Consider the following 23,798-nt stretch of genomic DNA (forward strand, 5'->3'; position numbering starts at 1 on the left):
TCCTGAAATGCCTCTGTTAAAATTTTTCAGTGACTGCCAACTATTCACAAAATAAAGTCTAAACTCCTTACCGTAGCATTTGGAGTTCTTCACAATTAAGATCTCTCCCAGACTTGTCTCTCAAAGCCTCTCTCATACCCTGAATTCAAACCATACAAAATGATTTCTCCTGTCTTTTGTATATTCGATACATCTCAAGCTTCCTTTGCTTATGCTGGGCTCTGTGCATGAAATTCTCTCACCTCCCAAATTCCACTCAGCAATCTTTCCAGTCATCTTTCAAGACTCTACTCAAGTAACATTTCCTATGTGAAGCCTCCCTGACAATTCTCTCCTCTAACAGTATTAAGACTTTTCTAGGTGTTGCCAAATACACCTTTTCAATTTCATATAGCACTTTCCCAACTGCACTTGAATTAGTTGTTTTCATACTCATCTCTAAGCAGACTACTTCAAGAGCAAAGCAAGGAACCCATTTCAGCAAACATTTTGTTTTCTCAATGCCTAACACAGTGCCTGGCATACAGTAGGTATTTAGTAAGTGTTTAAAGAGAGAAGGAAACGGATGCAGGCAAAGGTATTACTCACTTAATGCTATACTGTTAAGGGACTTTACTACTGGAGTAGTTTGTCCATACTTCAGCAGGGCAAAAAAGAGTCACTGACAGTACATGCAGAATTATCTTTCAGAAGATGTCAGCTGGCAGTAACATGGAGAGGAAAATGAGTGAAGAGAGGCACAAAGCTGGGAGAGCCCTGCAATATTTTAAGTGAAATGTAACAGAAGGGCCTAAACTTGAATGGTGATGGGGGGATTGGAAAAGAGAGAATGGAAACATTCACAGCACATTACAGAGGTCAACAGATGGGACTGGATCTCTGACTGAGGGCAGGAAGGAAAAGGTGAGGAATCAGATTCAGCACTGAGACTCTGAACGTGGGTGACAGAGAGAGGTCCAGAAAGAGACGTGGGAACCGTGGTGTGAAGCAAGCAGTTGGAAAAACAGGCCTGAAGGTTAGAGAGAGTGTCATAACGGAGATGTGATCAAGAGTGATCAAGAGATCATCTTAGAGGTGACTGTTGAAATGAGATTAGGAAAAACATTGAGAAGAAATAGAAAAATTTCAAAGATAAAATCTTGTGGAGGTTACTTAAAAGCAGGAGGAGAAAAAAAAGAAATTATGAAGGAGTAATTAAAGTAGAACTAGAAGAACACAGGGTCATAGAAACCAAGAGAACTGCAAAAAAGGGAAAACGGCAACTACTACAGTGATCAAAAAGTATGAAGCCTAATAAAAGACAATTAAAAAGTCATAAGTATTTTTCAAAAGAGCAAAGACACCAGTGGGGCAGGGTGAGAAAAAAGAGTGCATGCTGAGGAAGCAGCAGCAGGAAGCAAAGCCAACCACTTCAGGAGGAAGAAATACAGACCACTTCATAGTATATGTCCTCTATTCATTTTTCTAAAATATAGATTGCTGAAGAACTCAAACCCTCTACCTGATAATCTGAGTCTGTAGATGGACTGAAAATAATGAACCCGACTTCTCCATACATACTGGCTTAGAATGGCTTCTTCTCCCCCATCCCTGGTGTTACTGCAGTTCCTGCAGTATCTATCTTAAAGACCTATATTTTAAGACATTTTTATTCTGAATTACATAATGTGTGAAAGTTTCAAAATAATATAAATATCCATTTTTAATATAACCCACCATTTTGAACTCTGCTTGGTCATCTTTAGAGGGACTAAATGTATCTCTATATATCATCTAATGCTTTTCTATAATTAGAGTGAAGAAAGTGCTATCAGTAATAAATAAGTACCTTTTATTCCTGAAGCGGTTCAACATTTATAAGAGAAAAATATATTAGAACTACTTATGAACTCATAAGGAGGTCATTCAAGAAACTAAAGAAGCTAAAATAAAGTTGCAGCAGTAATACATACGGAAGGACTATTTTCAATTTTTTTCTCCCTTCCAAGATTTTATTTAAATTCAAGTTAGTTAACATATAGTGTAGTATTGGTTTCAGGAGTAGAATTTAGTGATTCATCACTTACACACAACACCCAGTTGCGCATCCCAACACGTGCTCTTCTTAATGCCCATCTCCCATTCAGCCCATCCCCCCAGCCACCTTCCAGGACTATTTTCAACTGTTAACAAATGAAAATGTTTATATTACTCTAATTATTTTCTTAAAAGTCTTTTCCTTACCTCAGAGATGTGGCTAGATAAAACTGTACTTCCAATTTTCTCCAAACAGCTTTGACCTATGCTTCCATCTCATGAATTCCAAGACAGTATTAAACTGATGCATATTTTCATAAATCTGTTAAAAAAAAAAAAAGAACTTACTTATAAGACTAAAAGAAACATGCAGAAGCAATACTAAACATTTGTCAGGTGTAAAATTATACATTTTTAATGCAAAGTCAATGAAAATTCTAAAGTTCTTTAACTATCACTTGACCATTTTCCCAACCTCTGCCCAAACAAGTTTCCCATTTTGCATATTTTCAACTTCACAAACAATAGTTCTGTGGAAAAAATTACCTGCATGTAAAATTTCTGTATTAGCTTGAAAAACCAGGAACAACTAGAAGCAGCACTAAAATTTACAATTCTACAATAGTCAAATTCCTACTTAGGCAAAAATATATTTGACCACCCACCTAATATCTCTATTTTCACTTTTTATCACAAAATCTCAGTAAGCAGTTTTAATTTCAGCCAACCTTCTTCCCAGAATATTAAGAACTGGAGGGGTCAGGAATTAATGGCATTGCTTGGTCTAAGCCCAGGGGATAGGTTACAACTATGTTACCACTGACATTTAGTTCCCCTGCCGCTTTAAGACACAAAGTTCATAAATCTAAAAGAGGGAAACAATGAAAAATTTTGATCTAAAAAGGCATGTTGTTTACTTACAGATTTTAAAAATAATTTTGTTGAATGGATCTTTTAACTGAAACTTCAAATAGCAAAGTATGGTTTCACATTTTAAAAGGAAAAACGTTAAGCTATATGAACACTACCTATGTCCCACTGCAAGGTCAAAATGCCTTTGTCTTCAAGTCCATTTAGAAGTAGCACTAGTGTCACACTGAGGTTTAGTAGTCTTGGCAATAAGGACTGAATGCATGTAAACTGGGGCAACCTGAAACGGTCTAGCATATCAGATAGCAGCCTTTCTTAAAGACAAGAGTCTCCACTCAGCAGACAGGCTGCCATAGGACCAAGCTAAATCTTTCATGGTCCAACTAAAGACAGACTGACCCTGAAAGCAATTAGTAATGCTTTGTCTGCATTTAGGAGCCTTAAATAGTCTTCTCAATGCACAAGTTACCCACAACTTAACTGATCTCTAACATTTTTCAGGGTACTCACAGGTCTAAAACCCTTAGACCACCACTCAGAGAAATGAGGGCAGGAATGGAGATACGGTGTTCAGGGATTTTTTTCCTGACATGTTCATAGTCTTAAAAAATTTCCCTTATATAATAAAAAAATAAATGCATTGTTTTTTTATTTAGAAATGACAAATATCTTCCTCCAAAGCCACTCTGCCAAAAACTCCATTCTTCCTTAAGAGTGTATGTGGAAGAAAAGAGGAAAGGCAATCTCTATATTAAACAAAGCTCAGATTAACCCATCCTCATAAAGGTTAAAACAATCCATCAAAAGGACTATGTTTAAAAATATATGGCCCGATTCTAATTCTACCAGTTATTTCCAGTGGATCAAATAAAATTAACATGTAAACCATCTATTAACCGTCGTTTATCACGACACCACTTATTACAACACTATGAACTCGTGTTTAACAACCACAAAGATCTAGTCCAAACTGAACACTAAAGAAGTATAGCAATATTTTCATCGAAGGTTTTGTGTCTACAACTTTCAAGCCTGTAAGTTCTAGAAAACACATTAAGGAAAAGGTAATTCTTTTAAAAACACATCAGGTCTTCTTAACAACAGAATAAGTGAAAAATCAAACCTTTCTGGATACATTCTAATATTTTATAATTGAGCTAACATTAGAATTTCCTCAAAGTTCATAAATATCTGCAAACAAATATGAAAAGTGCATTTTAATCCCACATTATCTTTACAAAATACCTTTGCCGTCAAAATGTACACATCCCTCTTGGCTTTCAAAATTACTAAAGTTAAACTTTAAACCACCGAGGTACTTAAAAGAGCATTAACCATACAGAACCCATCAGTGACAAACATCAACTGTGGATATTATAGTTATCTCTGACTCTGCGTGTTAGGACACCACCCATTCACTCCTATATTAGTAAGATTTGCTTTATAGAAAAGAACAGCATACATATGCTTTTGATAAATACGCTCAGTCTAAGACAAATTTAAGATTACTTTTGAGACTGTACCAGATGTCAAAAAGTAGTCATTTCTTAGCATTAGCAATATTGACTGCATACTTTTTCTTTTCACCACTCCAAATACTCTCCTCCTCAACTGCATTTCTCCTCTCTAAGCATCCATAAAAAGTACCCCAAATATCGTACAAATACTGCTGTTAACACTATTGCTGCATTCATATAACCCTTTTAAAAAATCAGAACCAAACTACAGAGTATTTGACAAAACATCCCAGCTGGGCTCTAAAACTAAAAGCGTTACGGTTAAAACTTTTGGTACATTAACTGGAAAATTCAAACATCATGCTTCAGAAAAATATAATACAGTTTTAGCTGTAAGTAATTCAAAAGAACAGTATAATTTAGTTTTATCATGCACTTCTATAAGAAAGCAGGTAACCACATAACACAGAAAGGGATGGTCAACTTATGGATGGGTTATGTTCTAAAAGATCACTTAAATTGAATGTAAGCTTGATTTTGAAACTTAAGATGCCTTTCTCATAAAACCAAAGATATAAACAGTAAGATTAAACCTGTAATACAAATGAACTACAGTACACAATTCTGTCATAGCACTCTTCTGCTTAAGCATATTTCCATACCGAACTCTAACTTTTTATTCACTGTTGTAATTCTAGAATCTAGCACAGCTGATGACACACAGTAGATTTCAACAAATACTGGTGATCGGAAGAAATGAACAGCAACAACTCAATGATATGAGAAACTGGCTTGTCTAGAAAACCTTACCTATCTTAATTATATCAGACAACCAAAAGACACGGAGAAAAAAGCTTCTTCCAAAAGAGATACGTGAAAAAGATTTTTAACACCAGGGTGAGAAAGCTCTGATCTAAGTCAGTTGTGGCAATCCCATTCTCCCTGCCAATGAGTGGTTTAGCTATAAGCATCTGATGCAATTCTAGCCAGTAAGATGAGAGACTAAGTTTGCTGGGAAACTAAGCACTGGGAAAAGTGTTTCTGGGAAAGGTTTTTCTGGCTGATGAATAAAAGACACCGAGGTGAAAACATCCCCTCCACTACCTTTTTTTTCCAGGCAACTCTGGATTTGAGTTTGTCAAGTAGAATGATGGCAGCCATCAGGACCATGAAGAAGGCGACACCCCAAGAGGACAACCCAACAGATAAAGAATGGCTGCATTAAAAGACAGAAAGAATCTGGGTCTTTGGTGATGTTGTTTTGCTTGAATAAATCCTAAAACCGTATTACTATATTGGATCTTTTTATTATATTAAATCTTTTTATTATTTAACCAATTTTCAATTACAAAAAGTAACCCAATGAATACCATGATTCAGAAACCAATACACCATTTACTTCCATGAACTCAACTGTTATTTATACAATGATAACTCACCTAAATATATATCTCAATCCAGATGCTTCTTTTCAACTAGATACATACTTCCAAAGTACTAAATATTAGTGGCACATCAAGTACTTCCAAAGTACTAAATATTAGTGGCATATAAAAGCCATCATTTACCAGCACAAAAACTGTTCACACACCCATATTCACTTTTCTGGCTACTGGCAGCACCACCTACCCAACTGTCAAAATCGGAAATCTTGGGAGCACTAGTCTTATCTCCCTCTGTTTCACCTATTATATTTAGATAGTTATTAAATGCTGCCCATTCTAAGTCAGATATACCTTTAAAATCTCTCTCCTTTATATCTATACATATCTAGTGCAGGCTCTCATCTTTCACTGCAACCTGCCTCCTTTCTTACCTCCTGTGTTTCTAAAATACAATCGTGCTTCTTGAAAAGATTTTAAACATAAGTCATTAGGAAAATAAATATTCAAAACTATAATGAGATACCACTACATACCTACCAGAATAGCCATAATCAAAACGCCAACAGCAAGTGCTGGTAAGGACACGGAGAAACTAGAACTCTCACACATTGCTATAAAATGATATAGCCACTTTGAAGAACAGTTCGGCAATTTCTTAAGTTAAATATAAACATAAACTCACTATATGATCCAAAATTCCTTCTATAGGAACCTACCCAAGAGATACGAAAATGAGTGTACAAAGACTTATACACAAATGTTCTCAGCAGCATTATTCATAATAGCCCAAACTGAAAACAATCCAAAGGTCTGTCCACTGGTGAATGGATAAACAAAGGGTGGCATAATCATACAATGGAAAACTGTCACGTAATAAAAAGAAACGAAGTACTGGTAGACGTTACAATATGAATGCACCTCAAAAACATTCTATGTAGAAGAAGCTAGAGGCAAAATACTATATATTGTATGATTCCACGCATATGAAATGTTTAGAAAAGGCAAATTTAGACAATAAGAAAGCAAAGCAGTAGTTGTCTAAAGCAAGGGGTAGAAATGCGAAATTTGGGGCAGTGATGAAAATGTTCTAAAATATTTACAGCACAACGCCAAAGTTTTACCAAAAATTAAAAAAAATACAAATGTATTTTTTCAATGATTTCCAACTGTGTATAAAATGAATTCCAAATTCTTTAGGAGGCCATCCATAGATTGCTATAGTCTGCTTTCCATCTATTTAACCTCCTTTATCTTCTGCTACCAACTCTGCCAAAAAGCCTCCTGCTGGCCAAATTAGACTATTTGCTATGTCCTAAATATGCCCGGTTATTTAATGCTTCCACCTTTCTTCAAGCTTGCTACTGTAATTCAAAAATCAAAACGTTATCTTTATCTTTTTGCCAAGTGAACTTCCATTTGTTCTCACAAAGATCCACCTCCAACACCTCCTCTTTTGTTGAATCCTCTTGCAGCGCTTAGCACACCGAGTTATGATTATTTATAGGTATATCTGACTTATTAAGACAGCCCCTGTGTACAGCAATTGCATCTTACTAAGGCTTGTGTGCCCTGTGCTTGAAACACAGTCCATTGACCAGCACACAGGAGGTAATCTATTTATTTTTGAATAAATGACTGATGAAGAGTGACAGGGAAGAGGAAAATCCCAAAGTGGGCAAAATGAGCTCTGTACCACAGAGACATTTGTGTAAGTATGGTTACAACTGATGTTATATAAGAAAGAAAAACAAAGTTATCCAATCTCACCTAAATGTTTATCAGTGTGGGATTGATGAAACAGTCACAATGAACATTACATAGTCATTAAAAAGAATGAGATACATCTCACCTATTTGTACTGATATGGAAAGATATCCCAAATACCCTTAAGTTATGAAAATAATAAAATAAGTCACTCCTTCATTATTAAAAAGAAAACTATACACACAAATAGGTGTGTGTGTATGTGTGTGTACATGCACACACATGCAACACGGGTGAGGAAGGTGATGAAAGGCACACACCAACTCGTCTGAGTGTAGGCAAAAAAGTGGAAACAACTTAAATGTCTGTCAACTGATGAGCGGATCCACAAAAGGTGGTATATCCATCCAATGGCATATTATTCAGCCATAAAAACAAATGAAGCCATAAAAAGAACCAATTCTAATACAACACAGATGAACACTGAAAATATGTCACTAAGTGAAAGAAGCCAGAACAAAAGGCCACATATTATCTAATTCCACTTATACAAAATGCCCAAAATATGCAATTCCACAGAGACAGAAAATAGATTAAGGGTTGTCTGGGACTGGGGGTGGAGGGGGGAATAGAGAAAGACATCAAAATGATGACCTACGAAAGAAAAAAAAGGGGGCAAATTAGAATTCATCAAAATTAAAAATACTTCCTCTGCAAAATGCCCCGTTAAAAAGATGAAAAACAAGATACAGAATGGGAAAATATATTTGCAAACCATATATGTGACAAAGGACCCAACTAGAATATACCAAATCTCAAAACTCAACATTTAAAAAAAAAAATTTACCAAGAAATTGGACAAAGAATATAAAAAGAGATTTCACTGAAGAAGATATCTGGATGGCAAATAAGCACATGAAAAGATACGGTCAACAACACTAGCCATCAGAGAAATGCAAATTAAGACCTTGCTGAGATACCACTATGCACCTACTGGAACAACCAAAATAAAAAAGCAGTAACAATAACTAAATGTTGGCAAGAATATGATGAAAACGAATCTTTCAGACATTGCTGGTGAGAATATAAAATGGCACAGCCACTTTGGAAAATAGTTTGGAAGTTTGTTTAAAAATGAAATACACACTTATATGCAATCAAACACACTCATGGTTGCAAAGAAATGAACATGAATATTAGCAGCATTTTACTTTTAATAGCCAAAAACTGGAGAAAACAAAACGTCCTTCAAAAGGTGAATGGTTAAACAAGCTGTGGTACCATCCACACAACAGAATCCTACTCAGCAAGAGAAAGGGATAAACAAGTGATACACAAAACAACTTGAGTGAATCTCAAAGGAACAGGGTAAGCAAAAAGGTCACATACTGTATGATTCCATTTCTAAAACACTCTCAAAATGACAAAATCATACAGATAGGAAAAAAAACCCTCATGGCTGCCATGGTGGGGGACAGCTGTGTGTCCAGCATAATGGAGATCTTTGTGGTGACAGAATCTGTGTCTTGATGTTGAGTTGGCTACACACATCTACATGTATGTTTAAATGGCACAGCAATATACATATAACATGAACCAATGTCAGTTTCTGTTTGGATACTGTACATCATGTAGTATTAAGTAACCACAGGAGGAAGGTGAAGGGTACAAGGGACCTCTCCTCAATACTTTTGCAATTTCCTATGAATCTATAATTACTTTTAAGTAATTAAAAAATGTTTAAACCCTATTTCCTAAAAATGTTTTACCTCTGCTTTAAATTAGATTTTGAATAACAAAGTAACTGTTCAAACTAGTCAAGATACATTCCTTCTTTCAAATCAGCTAGGGAACTTCAATTCTGCAGTGGTTTCTAGTATCCTATGGAAATGAAGAATCCCCATAACAGAAGTCTAAACAAACCAATGGTTCCTAGACCAAATTCTGGGTCTTCAGTCCTCCCTGTGTCCCTCATCCTCTGGGTCTGGGAAGCAGTGACTACTATCACATGAGTGCCCATCTGTAACAAACACAGCAAGTCTGACGCTGCCACCTGCAGCAGGATGAGCCCCCAATAATCATCTATCCATATATTCTTTCCAATTTTTCCTTCCTGACAAAGAAGTCTGAAAACCACTTCTATGTTTTCCTTTTCTTTAAAGATTTTATTTATTTATTTGATAGCGAGAGCACACAAGCAGGAGGAGAGCAGAGAGAGAGGAAGAAGCAGGCTCCCCACCAAGCAGAGAGCCTTGACGCAGGGCTCGATCCCAGGACCGTGGGATCGTACCTGAGCTGAAGGCAGACGCTTAACCAACTGAGCCACCCAAGTGCCCCTCTATGTTTTCCATTTTCTCTACAATTTATTAGACAATTTACACGGTTTACACGGACATTTAAATCACTTGATACATCCTCCACTTTCCAAGTAAACCTAATTCAGAGAGTGGAGAAATATATATCACCCATTTATTTCCTATAAAATGATAAGAAATTATCAATAGAACATTTATTTTATTAGCTGATAGGTAAAAGTACCCTGGGGCAAGTTCCTCTGGATAGTTTCATTACATTATATAAAGAAGAAAATTTCTGTTCTTAGGAATTATCAGGAATTGATTTTATTTATTTTTTTTTAAGTAGGCTCCAGGCCCAGTGTGGAGCTCTCCGTGGGACTGAACTCACAACCCTGCGATCAAGACCTGAGCTGAGATCAAGAGTCCCACGCCTAACTGACTGAGCCACCCAGGCATCCCAGGAATTGATTTTAGATTGCTAAAGGTTCACCAATTCTTCTAAAAACATGCATTGTTTCTACTTCTCAGTAAAGTATAAATACTACTTAGAATTAACATTATGAACACCAATTACAGAGTTATGCTGCAATATAGTGAAATCATGAGGGACTAATTAATACATAGTGCTATTTGCTCCAGTTCTAAATGGTCCCAAAAGAGTGCTGTGTTTACTTATTTGTGTACTTGCTTGTTTGCTTATTTGTTTTAAATTTTAGCTTGCATCCCTATTTTTTTTAAGTTTTTTTCCTTTGCTAACAGCTACCTAGAAGGCACATTTGCTAACATAGTAACAGCTGCCTCTACTCACTTTTTTTTTTAAGATTTTTTCTTTATTTATTTGAGAGAGAGAGAGTGCGTGGAAGCACAAGCAGGGGGAACGGCAGAGGGAGAGGGAGAAGCAGGCTCCCCACAAAGCAGGGAGCCCAACTGATGTGGGGCTTGATCCCGGGACCCTGAGATCATGACCTGAACCAAAGGTAGATGCTTAACCGACTGAGCCACCCAGGCGCCCCTATCCACTTTTCATTTACATCATTCCTGAGAACCAGAAAACTAGTTTAATGCAACTCTGTGTTTCAGGATCTATAGAAATAAAAAGGCTGCATAGGACAGCCTGAAACTGAAGGTATAAAAATTGAACACATCTTCCATTATGATCCAGTAATTTTTATGCTGTGATATATATATATTTTTAATGCTGTGATATTTTTAAAAGACCGCTTCAAGAAGTGTCCTATTTTACAGACACTTCAATGGGTCAATTCAGGAAAAAACAAAGATGGGAGAAGCTAAGAACTGTAAACATCTCAACATTTCTAACAAGATTCTCAAAACTGTTCCTCTTGAATTCCTTATCTGGCTTAATGTACAACTGTTTACAAAAAAATTTTTTTTGCCACCACCTAGTAAAGGTGACAGGGTACATACACAAAGACCCAAAAATTCTAGCTCTGAGTATATTACCCAGGGGACCTTTTGAATATATCTACCAAGAAGCATGCACAAGAAGATTCACAGCAGGGGCACCCGGGTGGCTCAGTCATTAAGCGTCTGCCTTCAGCTTGGGTCATGATCCCAAGGTCCTGGGATCGAGCCCCGCATTGGCTCCCTGTTCAGTGGGAGGCCTGCTTCTCCTTCTCCCACTCCCCCTGCTGGTGTTCCCTCTCTCGCTGTGTCTTTCTCTGTCCAATAAATAAAATAAAATCTTAAAAAAAAAAAAGGAGAAGAAGATTCACAGCAGCATTTTCTTAATAGCAAAAACCAGAGGAAACCCAAGTGTCCAACAACAGTAAAATGGACAAACTGTAGTATATTCATACAATTACCACACAGTAGTGAAAAGGAATGTACCTCTGATAAGTGTGTTAACATGAATGAAATCCCCAAATCACAATGTTGAACAAAGAAGAAACAAGTCCAAGAACACATATATACAGTGTGATTCCATTCATATAAAGCTCAAAAACAGGAAATTCTTTTTAAAAAGTTAATTAAAGGAAAAATACAGAAGTGGGAAAATGTAAGGAAAGGTAATGGAGTAACACCAAACTTAAGATGATGGTTTCTTCTGGGAAGAGAGAAGCTTCTGTCCTGAAGCCTGGAGAGGTTCAAAGGACGCCATTACATTGCTTGGGATAGGAGGCTGGGACAGATGCATTTATTCATTATTATTACTCTAAAATGTACATCTATGTTATATATACCCTTGTATGTAGAACAGATTTTAGAATAAAAATTTTATTTTAATCTGAAGTAAATATAGTTAACTTCCAATATTTTGTAAATCTGGGTATTAGGCATACAGGTGCCACACCACTTCCTATATTTTGGGAATGTACCATAACTTCATTTTTGAAAATTAAGAGTAATGCACTATGAAACTATATTTTGAAATTTAAGGACAAAATATCACAAATCTTTAGTAGCCATAAATCAAAGCAAATACTAAGCTATTACAAAATGAAAAAATGTGAAAAAATTTACTTCCCCTCTTGATATAATCCAATGGAAAATACACAATGCTTCAATACAGCATTCATTCCAAATCATTTTAACTTTAATCTAGTCATGAAATACAAAAATACAAGCAGCAAATTGAGGGGTATCCTATTTTTAAAAAAACAACAAGATAAGATTTCATAAAAGACCACTGTAAGGAGGGATGGGGGAAAGATGAGGGGCAGTGGAAACAGTGACTAATTCTCAATTAAAGGAAACTAAAGAAATATGACAACCAAATGCAAAATACATTCCTTAACTGGTTCCTGGATCAAAAACCAAAATAGGGGCACCTGGCTGGCTCAGTTGGTAGATGATCTCAGGGCTATGAGTTCAAGCCCCATGCTGGATGTGGAGCCTACTTAAAAAATAATAAAAATAAAAATAGCTATGAAGAATACTTTTGGAAAGAAAACAGAGGAAATTTAAGTAAGGGCAGTATACTACATAATAGTATATTGATATTAAATCTCTTATGATAAACTAGCTCTTAAGGAACGTAATCTTGTTCCTAGGACACACTTGCTAAAATATTTAGGGGTGAAGTGTCAAGATGTCTGCAAATTACTTTCAAATGGTGAGAAAAAAAGTATATGTGTTTTTATAAACAGAGAAAGCAGATGAAGCAAAAGGTAAGTAAAAATGTTTTTACTATCCAAATAGTATAATTTACTAGAGAAATAAGTTTTTACTGTTCAAATTTTATTTTAATTTAAAAGTCCATAAAATAAAAAATTGGGGAAAATATGTACTTTACCAGTTGAGTTATAATTTCACACATGCTTTTAGTAAACAACGTCAGTTTGACAGAGGTTACTAAAATCAAATCTTGACAGATTTATAAGGAGGTCCCAAAGATCTTCTCCCCATCAGCCAATTTTAAAACTTTTTCCCTAGAAATTGTAAACTATGACTGCTCAACAGGATTAAAAATTACATTTTCCTTCAACAGTCAAAAATTATAGATGTGCTTTTGAAACAGAGCATTATAATCAGTCTGAAGACATATGGGCTTTTAAAAAGAATATTTGGCAAATTACTGGTACAATATATAATTTACAAAGGTTTTATATGATACTGATATATAGATATAATCATACTGATTATGTTAGAACATAATATTTTCAAGTGTCCTATTTAGCAAACAGAAGAATGTTTTAAATCTTTCTCAAAACAGATCTATTTCCTAATGATGCATACCTGTATTTTTCAGGATTGCTAGAGCAAGGTAATAAGGATAGAATGAACTCCTCTAAAACATAGGTAGTTTCCTAAAAAACTAATTACATTTCATAAAAACGAGTTACACTTATCACCTTGAGGATGTACTGGTTATGTTGGACTTTAATCCAATTAATCTTATAAAATATTTGGCTTATTTTTATTTACCAAAAATAAAACTACATTCATTAAATACCCAATTGTCATTCATCCAAATGTGAACATCAATGAGACTAAACAAATGACATTCTAGAAATTACAGAAAATAAAACGATTTTCGATCGGTGACACCCACATAAAATCCAGCACTTGTACAAGAATATGTACGAACCACATCCAACAGGAGGGGAAGTGGACTACAGGTCTTTCCTCCAAAGGCTGGGTGTGGGACAGTGTTGCTACATGCCCGTCGGTGGGTAAACACATAGGGAAGAAAGTTTTAGCTGGGAAGCCTGCATTTAAGTTCTCATCTCTGTGTAATGAGAGGCAGGTCATTAATTACTGAACAGCACTTGTCTTTTAAATCGGTGAGTCACATGCCTAAGGGAGGAGCTTATAAGCAGGATGAGCAACAACCAAGGCAATCAAGATTTCAAGAAGCAGCAACAACACGTTTTGAAGACTTTCAGACAGACAATTAGAAACACCTATCCCAATATAATGCACATAATCCAACAGGCTGACTATGGACTCCCCACTTTCTGCAGAACATGTCATGTACATTTGGGGCTATGTTTGTGAGGTTGGATATGTCTGAATTGCAGAGAATAGCTCTATTATCAACAGGCAAGAGAGACTGAAAGAGAAAGGAAAAAAGATCACTTGGTAATACTCCTGAGGGCACTACAGTATATTTTAAACATTTAAGACACAGTTCTCTGCTGGCAAGTAACACTGAATCAACTTGAGGAGTCACACCATAAATATGTTAAAGCTTAAACAACAGTACCAAGATGACAACACAAACACTGCCATACCACCACACGTGATGATCTGAGAAGTAACAAAGACTAGTGCTTCACAAGTGGAGAGATCACTGGGGGATAAATTTAAATTAGCCTTCCAAAGACTGGCAGGGTTTAACAGTATGCAAGGAGCGAGTGGTGTAGGTTAAAATGGGCATTCTATCAGGGGGGCCCAGGGAAGGTGCACTGTGCCTGGCCAGTGTCCCACCTGAGGCCTGGACTCTAGAGTGGTGGAGCAGGATAACCAACGTATGGCCCGCCCCGGATGATACGTGCACAGCCACCCTGAAGCTCATGTCCGTAGCAGACAGTGATATTCATTTTCGTTCTCTTTCCAATCAAGCACTGATGATCTCACAGTCAGTCCTTGTAAATACAGAACAGCCAAGATGTCAAGATGTTTGAAATCTACCTACGATTCTTCTAGAAGGAGAGGATTAAGAGAAGAATACATATGGGTTACGAGCATGGCCTCTGCAGTCAGACTGAGTACCAAGGTTAGAATCCTGCTCCATCACTTACCTGTTACAATACTTTGACCCTAAGTTACTTAACCTCATCTGTACCCCATCTGTAAAATAGGGACAATAACTGCATGTGTCTGAAAGGTGAGGATCAAAGGAGTTAAGGTAGGCAGAGCACTTAGAAGAGCGCCAAGTAAATATATTCCAAGTGTGACGCAGTGTTAGGCTACTGACCGGACAGCTGCTTCCCAAGCTCGGTTTACCACAGGTAACTGAAATTGCAAAAAGGGAAACTGTGGATGAGGGGGCACTACTGTACTTTCCTCTTTCCAAATCCTCGACCAACTGGCCACGAAATAACAACAGAATAAACATAAAATACTATATTAAAATATAAAATTATGGAAGGGAGGTGATAGCCAAAGGGTATGAGGTTTCACTTTGAAAGAATGAACATGTTCTAAATGACTGTGGTGACGGTTGCACATACTTGTGAATGTATTAAAAACCACTGAAGTGTACATTTTAAATGGGTGAACTTCATGATAAGTGTATTAATTTCACTAAGAGAGGTTTTTATATTTGACCAATAAAAATCTACCAAGAATCGTGATGTGCATTTAGCTATACGGATGGTCTTATAACATTCTTAATGACAGCAAAACAGAACAGAAATAATCTAAGTAAACTATAGTAAATTCCTATTCTTTAGTAATGACAGCTAACATTTATTAATTGCCAAGAATTATTTTTTATGTACTATCTCATTTATTACTTACAACAACCCTAGGTATTAGAAAAGAATGCTATCTTCATTTTCCAGATAAAAATACTGAAACTCAGAGTAGTATTCTGCTCAAGGTCACACAGCTAGTGAAGACCTGGAGCCAGGATTCCAACCTGGGCAGTCTCAACACTGCCAGTTTGTATGGCCATTATTTGTACTGCAGAAGAATAAGTACTTGAAAATATACTCACAATATATTAAAACAGAAAAATAAATCAGATATAAAAAAACAACAACAGATACAGGGGCGCCTGGGTGGCTCAGTCAGTTAAGCATCTGACTCTTGGTTTTGGCTCAGGTCATGATCTCAGGGTTGTGAGATGGAGCCCCACCTCGGGCTCCTCGGTCAGCACAGAGTCTGCTTAGGACTCTCTCCCTTTTCGTCTCCTTCACCCTATGCCCTTCACCACGCTTTCTTTTCTCTAAAATAAATAAATAAATAAATAAATAAATAAATAAATAAATAAATAAAATCTTAAAAAAAAAAAAAAGATGGAACAGATACAGCTCCAAATTTAATAGCAGGTATCTCTGAGAGGTGGCATTACAATGGATAATTACCTTCTTTATACTTTTCTGCATTTTCCACATTTTGTATTGCAAGGCAAATTTAAGTGAAGTTCATAAAAAAAAAAAAAGGTAGAAAGATAGTGATAATTCCAAATACTGCAGAAGGGACAAGTAATAAAATATGGAAGAAACTGCTAAATTTGCTAAATGGGTCACAAACAAATTCAATGACAATGGCAGCGAAGATGTGAAAAAAAAAAAAAAGAAAAGAAAAAGAAAAAGGCGCTATTCAGGTACAAACTGACATTTTGAGAGGTTTGGAGGTGAAAAGAATGGCGTACAGCCTCGAGGTAATAGCAGTGTCAAGGAAAGATTTTGTTGGTTTGCTTTTAATTTGAAGGGAATTTGATCAGGGTTGTAATTGAACCAGAAATAGTCTGTCAAGGATGTAAAGAGAGACGAGGAGAGGAAGGTCTCAGAAGATAAGACTTAGAAAACCGGAAACACTACTTGTGAAACAGAAGAGAGAGAAGAAAAAACTCATGAAAAGAGATCTTTCAGATGGAGAAAAAAAATCGAACTTACATTTGGCACCTTCAAACTTCTCTAGAAAATATAAAACGAAGTCATCTTCCAAAACCGAAAGGGTGGAGATCAGGCACAGGGAGAGAGGTATGGAGTAGTGGCACAAAATGCTGGAAAGCAACTGGATTCACTAATTTGCCAGAACTGGCAATAATGATCTAATGGTTGCGTGACCATAACAGAAAGTACTGCAGGAAGCTGGGGAAATCCCTCCTCCCCGCAGTTAGCGTGCACATGAAGCTGCCACAGTATGCCTGGAGGTTATTCCCCTATTAGTAATCCCTAGGCTAACAAGCACTGTAATAGTCTATCAAGTTGATGTGCTATCACTTCCAGGAGATGACATGAATCATCAAAAGCAGCACCAGAGTTCAAGCATAAATTTCAAATTTGACAATAAGAAGGTAGTTTTCTAGGGAAAATTAAGTTGCAAAGATCTTTGCATATATTTTTATAAACGTATAAACATATATATAAACTTTGTATAATTGAAGTTTTCCCTTAACAGGTAGATTGTTATGAAACGTGGTATTTTTAGTAAAGATACCTTTCTAAAGCAGCATTAAAAAAATAAGTAGCAACTGGATACTGTTCTTGTAAGAATGAAACACGGGGACCCTGACTGGACAACACTGGGTACAGGAGGGGCTTGTTAACTAGTGGGCTTCAACGTAGTGGACCTGCTTGTGCACATATGGAGACCCTCAAATGTCAGGCTCTGTTGCTCTCTTCTCTGGAGTCACTCAGTTTCTTAGAAAAGAGTCCTCCAGTCTCCTCTGACTGCCACTGTTCTACAAACAGGTAAGGAAAGGGACATGGGACAGAAAGTAAGGACGTATCTCATGATCCAGCAGATAGACTTCTGCTTAATCCCATTTATAGTGTACTCTTCTTCTGTATTCTCTCCAAATCTGCAGTCTCACTGGTGTAGTTTCTCTAGACAATCAAACACCCAACTTCTGCTAGGGTACTAAGTCCAGGAAGGGTCTAGCACTGTCCAAGATAAATATAATGCTACAACTGCAACCACATGTACAACTTTAAATCTTCTAGTACCATCATGAAAAAAGAGAAAGAGTTAAAATTAATTTTCATGTATTTTATTTAACCCAAAAGATCTCAAATGGTATTTCAATGTAATAAATAAAAAATGATTATTAAGATATTTTCCATGTTTTTCATACTTCCAAACCTGGTGTGTACTTAACGTTTAGACATGTTAAGTATTCAACAGCTACATGCGGCTAGTGGCTACCATATTAGACAGTACAGTCTAAGTCATGCTAGGGTAACAAATGACTCCAAAATTGCAATGGCTCAACATGGGCAGGTACGGTCTGCTTCATAGTCATCCAGGCTGACCATCTTGTTCTTGTATCAAGTGAAACACATGGCTAGGTATTACCTAAGTAAAGAAACAAAGAAAAAAAACAAAAACAAAACAAAAGCAAAAACAAAAAAGACAGAGAATCTTCATGGGCCTTTCACTATGTCAACCTAGAAGCAACACACACTTCCCCTCAAAGTCTACTGGCCAGATCTGTCACATGATACCACCTAACTTCAAGGAAACAAAGGGATTCAATGTTCCCATATGCTTGGAATGCAGGAGAAGCGGATGTGAAAGAGCACTACACGCGGCTGTGCGGACAAGCATGAGGCAGAAGATCTAAGCCCCGGATTCCAGGGCATAACTGTTTCTTATACAGATTTTTAAACCAATTTTTAGTCTGAACTCTTTTCCCTGTTACATAAAACTAACACCTACAATTCTGGGACACTGACAGGGGTAAAATCCAGTTTGCCTGTTAGCATGTACCTCTCTCTATATTCTAAACGGCAAGTTTACGTATTCACTGGAGAAAACAGCAGGGAAATCTGAAAATACAAATAAAACTGGGGAAGGTACAAGAGTTGATGATCCAATTGCAGATAATGTCAAAGAGCCTAATAGCAAATGGTTTGAGGCTGACATGGTAGCCTAACCTTTCTGAATTGGGAAAATACCCAATAAGGCCTCCCTTCCAGGACAGAGCCTTGCACTAAAGAAGAAACTGCTGGGAGTAAAAACAAAACTAAATAGAAAAGGTATTGCTGAGAAAATGGAAAGAGAGGGCTCAAGTAGGAGTAAGGGACAGTGATAGTACTAGGATTGGCCATCTTCTCAAATATAATCGAAAACAATTCTGTCAAGTTAAAAATGCTTTCCTGAATCACTACATTTCCTTCTAAAACTCCAGAAAAACTAATTTCAAAATGACCCATGAGACAGTTTCCAGATTCAAATCTCATACAAGCTATTATAAGGCTAAAACTAAAGCAAACCAGAAGAGCAGCAACGCAAAACGGATAATAACTATAACCTACAAAAAGCTAGAAGCATTATGTAAATTACAAAAGGCATGAAAAGCATCAGAACTGAAGAAACTCAGAAAAGTGAGAACATGACTCAAAAAAGAATTTTAAAAATTTTATTTCAGATATAGACTAAAAACAAAGGAGCACAAGAGTAAATTAACATGACAGGTAATGTGAAAAGGAGACTAACGCTAAAAATAAATTTAAAAAATTTTAATGAAGAAATAAAAGGATTGTAGGAAAAGTGACAAAAATTATTCTCTTACGTAAAATAGTAATCACTGAAGAAAAACCCAAGAAAGGGAACTAAACATTAAAAACTATACAAAAACACTAAGAACTAAGTCAAGAAAATGTTCCTAAAATAAGATTTAAAACTATATGTTTAAGGCATACACTGCATCCTTGAGGATATGGACACAAAATAACACCAAGAGATATTATAGTAAAATTACAGAACTTTAAAAAGAAAAACTATTTGAGCATCTGGGCCAAAATGTCAAGTAACTTATCAGGAAGAGAAAATTATATTACCATCGGATTTTCCAAAGCAACACTTTATGCCAGGAAAAAAAAAAAAAAAGTTAAGATCCTCAAGGAAATAAAATGAGAGCCAAGAATTTTATAGCTGGTAAAACTAATTTTCAAGTATAGACAATACACATTATCATCATGAAAAAACTCAGAGAATAATGTTCTCATGAGTCTTTCTAGAGAAATCTACTAGAGAATAAGCTTCAAAGAGCCAATATTGATTAGAGGAATATTGACATGAGGACTGGAGATGAGCATTAAGTAGTAACTTGTAGACTAAAAGATGATAAAAAGGAAGAATGTTGTAATACATAACAGTAATATGACCTGATAATATAGAGAGCATAATTAAGAAATGAAGAGCATATGAAAAAAATGTTAACTCTTTTCAGTAATATTGGTGATGGATGTATTAGTTTTGTTACTGTGAAACTGTCAGATATATAATGTGATAAAATAAATGAGTAATTATGGAATATTATATCGCCCCTATATCCTTGAAAACCATGATTCCCAATCTCTATGTCCTAGTACTATTCACTGAAAAGACCTAGAAACAAAGACCAAACAGTAGCAATGAGCATTCCAAGAGTCCAGATCATAGTTTTGAAACACTATTTCCCAATGAAAGAAACCAGGCTTCATGGAAATATTTCATGTTCGAGATGGAAATTTTCAAGATGTTCTTGGAATGTCTTGTTTTATAAAGCAGTAAAGAAACTAATCAACAACTATTTGAGTGATGTCAAAAAGACTCAGAAGCCAACCTGAGGAGACTCCTAATGGCCAAAGATGGCATAGTTTGAGCATTAGCAAGCATAAAAATTGCAACAGACTGAATCCCATTGAATGTGTTTAAATCCATGGTGAAGGAGAAGAAAGAAGGAGGAAGGAGGAGAAGGAAAAGTGGAGGAGGAAGGGGGGAAGGCAGAGGAGGAGGCAGAGAGCAAGAGAAGAGAAGAGAAGAGAAGAGAAGAGAAGAGAAGAGAAGAGAAGAGAAGAGAAGAGAAGAAGGGAGGGGAAGGGAGGGGAGGGGAGGGAATCAATCACCTTCAGAGAAGACAGGGAGCCATTACAATATTTTAAAAACTATTATGAGGGATCCAGTCATAGGGGGACCCCCACACTTTATGAGTTTAACCTTCAGGAGCTCTACCAGGCCATCACAGTGAATATCAGAGAAAAATCCCCTTGTGATTCTGCCAGAAAAGGGGGGAAAAGTACCATTCTGAAATATATCAGAGTACTGTTACTCTTTTGTTTCTTAAGTAGGCTCCACACCCAACATGGGGCTTGAACTCACGATCCTGAGATCAAGAGTCAAATGCTCTACCGACTGAGCCAGCCAGGCACCCCAGAAGCATTCTGCTATTCTTAAGTCCTGCCTTTTCAAGAAAAATTATTTTAACAGAACCTGAATTATGGGGATTCTTTCAAAGCCTAACAAGCCTAGGTTAAGGAAAATAACCAATTCTAACCCAGGCTTACCTTCCATGTGGGGAGGGAGAAAACAACTAAGAAGCACTTACAAAGTTCACAGTCCAGAAGCACAGGCTCACTAAAAAAATAAAACCTCCTCATGAGACTAGAGATTCCCCCTAGTACGTTAACACCACATTAATAAAGGTCTGTTTACAGCAGTTTACAGCTCTCATAAACATATATACAAAAGTCCTGAACAAAATATTATCCAATAATGTATAAAAAGAATTATATATCATAATCACATGGGCTTTATCCTAGGTATGCAAGGCTGGCTCAACATTTGAAAAATCAATTAATACAATCCATCATATCAACAGACTAAAGAAAAATCACATGATCATATCAATAGACGCAGAAAAAGTATCTGACAATATTCAACAACCATTCATGATAAAAAAAATCAGCAAACTAGGAACAGAAAGGAACTTTCTCAATTTGATTTAAAAAAAAATCTACAAAAGCCTACATATAATTAACTAACATCACACTTAATGGTGAGACTCTCAAAACTGTCCCACAAAGATTAGGAACAAGGCAACAATACCCTCTCTCACCATTCCTTTTCATACTGGAAGTCCTAACCAATGGAATAAGACAAGAAAAAGAAAAGGTATATAAACTGGAAAAGAAGGAATATAACTGTTTTTGTTCACAGATGATGTGACTGTGTAGAAAATAAAAAAAAAATCAATAACAATGACAAAAACTCCTACAATAGTAAGTGATTACAGCAAGGTTTCCGGATACAAGATAAATAAACAAAAGTCAATTGCTGTCCTATATATCAGCAATGAACAAGTGGAATTTGAAATTGAAAACACGTAATTTACATTAGCATCCCCCCGAAATGAAATACTTCAGTACAAATCTAATAAAATACGTAAAGGATCTATAAGAGGAAAACTACAAAACTCTGATGAAAAAAAAATCAAAGAACTAAGTAAATGGAAAGATAATCCACATTCATGAATCAGAAAACTCAATATTGTTAAGATGTCAGTTCTTCCCTACTTGATCTATAGAGTCAATACAATCCCAGCCAAAAGGCCAGCAAGTTATTTTATGGATCTTGATAAATTGATTCTAAAGTTAATATGGAGAGCCAGAAACCCCATACGAGTCAACACAATATTGTAGGAGATGAATAAAGTTGGAGGACTGATGCTACCAAACTTCAAGGTTTACAGTAAAGTTACACTAATCAAGACAGGATGGTATCTGCAAAAAGAACAGACAAACAGACCAATGAAAAAGAACACAGGGTTATGAAACAGACCCACATAAATATGCTTAACTGACACTTGACAAAGGAGGAACAGCCATACAATGGAGCTGTCTTTTCAGTAAATGGTGCTAAACAACCAAACATCCATATAAAAAAAGATCTAAACAAAGGTTTTCCATACTTCACAAAAATTAACTCAAAATGGTTCACAGACCTAAATGTAAAATGCAAGACTCTTAGAAAGTAAGAGAAAACCTAGATGACCTGGGGTTTGGCAATGATTTTTTAGATTTTTTTAGCTAACACCAAAGGCACAATCCAGTAAAGAAATATTTAATAAGCTGGGCTTCATTAAAATTAAAAACTTCTGCTCTATAAAATACAATGTCAAGAGAATGAGAAGACAACCCACAGACTAAGAGAAAATATTTGCAAAAGATATATCTGTGGATTATTTTCCAAAATATACAAAGGACTGTTAGAAACTCAACAGTAAGAAAACAAACAACCCAATTTAAAAATGGGCAAAAGAATTAAACCACCAATAAAGATGTACGGATGGCAAATAACCACATGAAAAGATGTTCAATATCTTATGTCATTAGGGATTTGCAAATTATAACAACAATCAGAGAGGTGTCCCTACACACTTATTAGAATAGCAAAATACAAAACACTGACAACATTAAACATTGATAAGGATATGGAGCAAAGGAACTCTCATTCGTTACTGATGGGAATGCAAAATGGTACAGTCACATTTTAAGAGTGTCACAGTTTCTTACAAAATTAAACATACTGTTAGCATACAATCCAGAAATCATGCTCTTTGGTAGTCCAAATGAGTAAAAATCTATGTCCACAAAAACCTACACAAGGATATTTATAGCAGCTTTATTCATAATTGCCAAAACGTGGAGGCAATCAAGATGTCCTTCGGTAGGTGAATGGATAAATAAGTTGTGGTACATCCTGACAATGGACTCTTATTCAGCACTAGCAAGAGATGAGCTATCAAGCCATGAAAGACATGGAGAAAAGTTGAATGCATATTACTAAGTCTGAAAAGACTACATACTGTATGATTCTAACTATATGGCATTCTGGAAAAGGCAACACAATGGAGTCACTAAAAAGATCAGAGGTTGTCAGGGTTAGGTGGTAGGGAGGGATGAAGAGGCAGAACACAGAAGATTTCTAGGGCAGTAAAGGTATTCTGTATATTACTATAATGCTAAATATATGTCATTATACATTTGTCAAAACACACAGAATGTATAACACCAAGAGGAACCCTAATATAAACTATGGACTTTGGGTGATGATGTGTCAATGTAGGTTCATGAATTGTAACAAAGGTGCCACTCTAGTGGGGGCTGTTTATAATGGCAGAGGCTATGGAGGAAGAGGTGATACGTGGGAAATCTCTGTACCTT

General features: G+C 36.2%; 1 protein-coding gene across 4 annotated transcripts in view; it reads right to left on the minus strand.

The window, feature by feature from the left end:
- BMPR1A (bone morphogenetic protein receptor type 1A) overlaps nt 1–23,798 on the minus strand; it is a 130,563-nt gene that overhangs the window by 57,393 nt on the left and 49,372 nt on the right. For all 4 annotated transcript variants that reach the window (XM_045783545.2, XM_087862966.1, XM_045783548.2 and 1 more), the window contains one exon: nt 2,224–2,338. The gene's annotated coding sequence lies outside the window, so the exon portion shown is untranslated. The remainder of the gene's footprint in view (nt 1–2,223; nt 2,339–23,798) is intronic.

This window comes from Ursus americanus, chromosome 6, assembly GCF_024610735.1.
Source record: "Ursus americanus isolate L20-20 chromosome 6, mUrsAme1.1.p, whole genome shotgun sequence".
NCBI lineage: Eukaryota > Metazoa > Chordata > Mammalia > Carnivora > Ursidae > Ursus > Ursus americanus.